Below are 6000 nucleotides of genomic sequence, written 5' to 3' on the forward strand. Positions count from 1 at the left end.
TGGCATGGAGCTCAGGGGTTCTGGAAGCCTCCACAGCATGGAGCTTGGGGGTCCTGGAAGCCTTTGTGGCATGGAGCTCAGGGGTTCTGGAAGCCTCCACAGCATGGAGTTTGGGGGTTCTGGAAGCCTCCACGGCATCGAGTTTGGGGTTCTGGCATTGAGCTCAGGATTCTGGAAGGCTCCGTGGCATGGAGCTCAGGGTTCTGGCATTGAGCTCGGGATTCTGGAAGCCTCCGTGGCATGGAGCTCGGGGTTCCTCCAAACTGATCTTCAGATTTAATGTGATCTCAGCCAATCCCACCAGGCATGTTTGAACACACTGAAAAGTTGACTCTAAATTTTATATGGAAATTCAAAGGCTTTGAATAGAAAAAATAATCTCTAGCAGAAGAACAAAATGGGAGGTTTTGTATCACTTGGATGGGATCTGAAACCTTATCAAGGGACTTTGTGCTTCATGAGCTTGTGAGCAGATGAGGGTGAGGAGGTCAAACAACCTTTCAGATTATTATCAAAGTAGGTTGGCCTCGCAGATCCCCTGAACGAATCTTTGGAGCCGCTGGGACTCCCAGACCACACTCTGAGAGCCGTGCAGTCATCAGATGGGCGGGAATATTCTCTGAGCGAACAGGGTCCGCTGGAGCCCGGGACCGGGCTGCAGAACGTGGATCTCTGTGGCCCCCCCCCCGCCAGGGCGTCCCGCGATCCGTCAGCTTCAGGACCCACCGCTGGGGGAGCGGGAAGCTGAGAGTCACAGGAGACCCCGCGGGGCTCCCACAGTCGAGGAGAGAGATGGTCAGTGAGGAGCAGGCGGGTGGCCGCAGCCTCTCTGGCCGCCCGGGAGTGGCCTCAGCAGGTCCCCTGGCGGTAAGGCCCGAGCATCCTCTCACACAGCCGTTCGGGCGCTGTGTGGCGCCATGGGGAGGATGCCCTTCACCCTGCACACGTGACTCCACCCTCACACTGCCGCCTCACTCCTGTGCCCGCGCCCACCGCGAGAGACTAAGGGAGGGACCAGAGGGAGCTCTTATAGAAGGGCCGGCTTCCTCCCGGCGGCCCCCCCGGACGCTTCCACGGGCACCTCATAGACCACGCCTCGATGCAGAGACTGGCACATGTTGTCTCTTGTCCGGAGCAGCAAGGAGGAAGGGAAGGATGGGTGTGAGGTCAGCAGAGAACACGCTTGGCCTCAGCCTCGCCCGCCCCTGCCCTGGCTCTGACGACGCCCTACTGGGGAGCTCCAGGGCCCCCCTGCCCTGGCCCCGAGGGAGCCCCAGGCTGGTTCCCTGCCCCTGACTCCTGATCGGGGCTCCTCTTGTAGGACACAGATAGCCAGTCTCCACTCTGCCTGACCCTGTCTAGGGTCCCCACAGTGACCCAGGAGACCCTTCCCGGTGCCAGCTGGGCTCTGTGTGTGGGGCTGTCTGCAGGGGTCCGTAGCTCCTAAGCCCCTGGCCTTTCTGCCTTCTCTGTACATTTTGAAAGCGAATCGGCCCTCTACTGCCATGTCCCCAGACCCTACCCCTCTGTGTGGCACCCGACAGTGGACAGGGGACCTCTGAGCTCAATTCTGCGGTGAAGAGGAGGGTGAGAGAGAGAGGAAGGGCCAGGCAGGGCCGAGAAAGCCTGTCCTGTCTTGAGGCTGGCGGCCAGCGTGTAGGGCAGGCGCTGTGCGGGAAGCCTTCGTGCCAGCCGTCTGGCAGGCCTGAGGGGTTCCAGATGTGGGTCTCCGCGTGACTCATGGAGGCGCCTGGGCTGCATTAGGTTGTCCTCAGGGATTCTTTGTGCAGCCGGGAGGACGGACCCCGCTGCACGTCCTCAGTCTCTCCAGGCCCAGCAGCTGGCTCCTGCGGGGTTCCTCCGAGGCAGCAGGCCTGGGGGACAGGGCAGAGGGCTCTTCTCAGGGCCCAGGGTGAGGCCCGCAGGCCAAGTGCATCGAGGCACACCTGCAGGGTGGGTGGGCGAAGGGTGTGCAGGCTCTGAGGGGGCTGTCAGGGCAAAGCGGAGCCGACTCGAGAGGAGTGAGGGAGGGAGGCCGTTCACCTTGCTGGCCTGTCCCCGACCTTCTAGTTGTGGGATGTTAAACAATGACTTGGACCCTCTGCCATCACCTTTTTTCCTTTTTAAAGTAACAATCATCCACGGCACCCATTAAAAACTGCTGTGCGCCAAACGAAACTAACATTTCCTCCTCGGAGACAAGTAGTCTCCAAGTATACATCGTGAATGAAGCGTCGTTCTGGCCGAGCGAATGTACATATTTAAAAGTCAAGCTAGAATGTCCCTGAAGAACAGGTCTGTGGGAAGAGGGCAGGCGGGCCCCCACTGGGAGGAAGCAGTAGGTGGCTGTGCAGACAGCAGATCTGATGAAATGTCCTTGGAAGACACGTTGACATTTCATGGGCTGCGAGGCCGTGTCGGCGTTCCACGTCCGGGGTCCCCCGGGGCTCCTGACACAGCTGCGGCAGGCAGGTCACAGGGAAGGGGCGGTGCCCGCGCCTCCGGCTGAGGCTTGTTCTGTGCGATCCCCCAGCTTCCCTGTGGCGTTTGCCTGAATTTCCTCTGGATGTTGGGCTCGCAGATGTCTGGTTATGCAAGACTCATTCCCATTTTTGGCAAAGGAAGTTGGTCAAGGAGGAAAGGAGCGCCTTGGGCCGCGGCCAGCAGGCGGGGGAGGAGGCCCGGGCGCCCTTCTCCTGGGGACAGTGAGTGAGAGTGAGCGAGGGCCCCGGGCTAGTTTGGGAACGCCTCTCTCTGGAATGTCTCTTGGGAGCAGGAAGCCTTCCCAGATTCCTCCCTCTTCTCCCCAGCCGGAGGTGGTCATGTGCTCTTTCCTGAGCCTGGGGCAGAGGACTCACCTGCCCTCCCTGGTCTGGGGCCGAGCCGGGCGGGGAAGCTGGACGAGGGAAGACTCAGTTACCAGGAAGGCGGAGGGGCGCAGGAGCGGATGAGGGCGGGTGGAGGGGTGCAGGCCCTGCTCTGCAGCGTCTCATCGGCAAACCCAAAGTCATAAGCAAGCCCATGGGGCGATAATAATAGTCCTTAGAGAGTCCTCGTCCTCAGTGGGGCTTTCGCGCCCCAGGAGAGCATTTAGAAATGTAGGAGGGCTTTTACAAATCACATTCTCTGAGGTATAGTATGTTTTGCATGGAAAGTTATGCATACAGGAAGACGCACCATTTTAAGTGCAAGTTCGGTAATCTTGACAAGTTTATATACCTGTGTGACCATTAGCATGATCAAGACCGAGAACATGCCCATCCCCCCCCATGGGATCCCTCCTACCCTTTGCAATAAACTGCCCCCACCCATCACTGAGGGCAGTTTGTAATTACAGGTTTGTTTCCCTTGGAAAGTCAACGCGGGCTCTTCTGGCCGGTGTATGTTTTGGAGATGCATCCTAATTTAATTGCTGAGTATTTAATCATGCGATATACTGCGGTTTGTTTATACAATCACCCGTTCATGCACATTTCCAGTCCATTAGCTGGTTGTTTCCAGTTGGGGACCAGTGTGAATAAAACTGCTACACACGCTCGCGCGGAAGCCTCTGTGATGCTGCGTCTTTGTGCTTCTCTTGAGTAAATATGTGAACTGAATGGCTGGGTCACACAGAAAGTGCAGGGTTACGCTCAAGGAACCGCCAGTTTCCCACAGCGGTTCTGCCATTTTGCATTCCCCCCAGCAGGCACGAGATCTCCGTCCTCCACATCCTCATCCAACTTTGCTGCAGTTTTAGTTCTTATCATGCTATCTAATCAGAGCTTTAACTTGCATTTCCCCGGTGCCTGGGGGTTGGGGGGTGGGGGTGGTGCACGTCCTGCTTCATGACCGGCCAGTCGTAGATCTCCTCCTGGGAAGGGTCTGTTCTACTTGTTTGCCTCCCTTTTAAAAAAACTTTTTATTTTGAAATAATTTTAGATTCACGGAGAAGTTGCAAATCTAGTACAGAGTTCCCACGTATCCCCCACCCAGTGTCCCCAGGGATATTATCCTACATAACATCATGGAAATCAAACAGATCGAAAGCAGGAGACAGTCCTTGTCACCAAACTACAGATTTTGTTTGGATTTCTCCAGTTTCCTCTCTCTCTGCCTTTCTTGGGATAGAGTTCATGAATCTATAGGCTTGTGTGACCATGACCACAGTCAGGGTATAGAACTTTTCCATCACCCCAAAGGAGCTCCCCCATGCTATCCCATTATAGTCACACTCCCCCTCAAACCCCCATCCCAGGAAACCCCTATTCTGTTCTTTATATAATTTTGCTATTTTAAGAATGTTCTATAAATGGAACCATACAATGTGTAATCTTTTGAGATTGAATTTTCTATCATTATAATGCATTTGAGATTCAAGCAAGTTGTTGCATGTGTCAATGGTTTGTTCACTTTAAACATTTCCTTTGTTATCAGGGCGCCTGGGTGGCTCAGTTGGTTAACCATCTGACTTCGGCTCGGGTCATGATCTCACAGCCCATGGGTTTGAGCCCCGCGTCCGGCTCTGTGCTGACAGCTCAGAGCCTGGAGCCTGCTTCCGATTCTGTGTCTCCTTCTGTCTCTGCCCCTCCCCCACTTGGGCTCTGTCTCTCTCTATCAAAAATAAATAAATATAAAAAAAATTTAAACATTTCCTTTATTATTGATGTATAGTTGGCATACACTGTTGTGTTAATTTCAGATGCATGACTTAGTGTTTGGACAATTCTATACATTACATGGTGCTCATCCCGTAAGTGCAGTCACCACCTGTCACCAGACAACGTTACTACAGTGTTATGGACTGTGTTCCCCATGCTTTACTTGTCATGGCCATGACTCATTTATTTTATAACTGGAAGTTTGTGCCTCTTCATCCCCTTCTCCTATTCCCCGATCCCCCAGCCCTCTCCTCTGGCAACCACCAGTTTGTTCTCTGTATTTATGTATGTTCTTTTTTACTTGTTTGTCATTTTGTTTTTTAGATTCCACGCGTAAGTGAAATCATATGGTATTTGCCTTTCTCTGTCTGACCTATTTCACTTAGCGTAATGCCCTCTAGGTCCATCCATGTTGTTGAAATGGGAAAATTTCATTCTTTTTGATGGCTGAGTAATACTCCAGTGTGTGTGTCTGTGTGTGTGTCTGTGTGTGTGTGTCTGTGTGTGTGTGTGTGTGTGTCTGCGTGTCTGTGTGTGTGTGTGTCTGTGTGTGTGTCCGTGTGTGTGTGTGTCTGTGTGTGAGTGTCTGTGTGTCTGTGTGTGTCTGTGTCTGTGTGTGTGTCTGTGTGTGTGTCCGTGTGTGTGTGTGTGTCCGTGTGTGTGTGTCTGCGTGTCTGTGTGTCTGTGTGTGTGTCTGTGTGTGAGTGTCTGTGTGTGTGTCTCAGTGTGTGTGTGTGTGTCTCAGTGTGTGTGTGTCCATGTGTGTGTGTGTGTGTGTCTGTGTGTGTGTCTCAGTGTGTGTGTGTCCATGTGTGTGTGTGTCTGTGTGTGTGTCCGTGTGTGTGTGTCTGTGTGTGAGTGTCTGCGTGTCTGTGTGTGTGTGTCTGTGTGTGTGTCTCAGTGTGTGTGTCTGTGTGTGTGTGTCTGTGTCTGTGTGTGTGTTTGTGTGTGGGTGTCTGTGTGTGTGTCTCAGTGTGTGTGTGTCTGTGTGTGTGTGTGTGTGTCTGTGTGTGTGTGTGTGTACACATACCACGTCTTCTTTATCCATTCATCCATCCGTTGACACTTGGGTTGCTTCCACATCTTGGCTATTTAAATACTGCTGCAATAGACATAGGGGTGTGTGCATCTCTTTGAATTAGTGTTTTTGTTTTCTTTGAGTAAATGCCCAGTAGTGGAGTTACTAGATCGTGTGGTGTTTCTATTTTAACTTTCTGAGGATAGTTTGTTCCTTTTTTTGTTGCTGAGTAGTATTCCATTTGATGAATGTACCACAGTTTATTTACTCGTTGAAGGACATTTGCATTTTTCTGGAACAAGCTCCACTTGGTCATAGTTTATTATTATTTTTATATATTGT

The sequence above is a fragment of the Prionailurus viverrinus genome, unplaced genomic scaffold (genome assembly GCF_022837055.1).
Source record: "Prionailurus viverrinus isolate Anna unplaced genomic scaffold, UM_Priviv_1.0 scaffold_42, whole genome shotgun sequence".
Taxonomy (NCBI): Eukaryota; Metazoa; Chordata; class Mammalia; order Carnivora; family Felidae; genus Prionailurus; species Prionailurus viverrinus.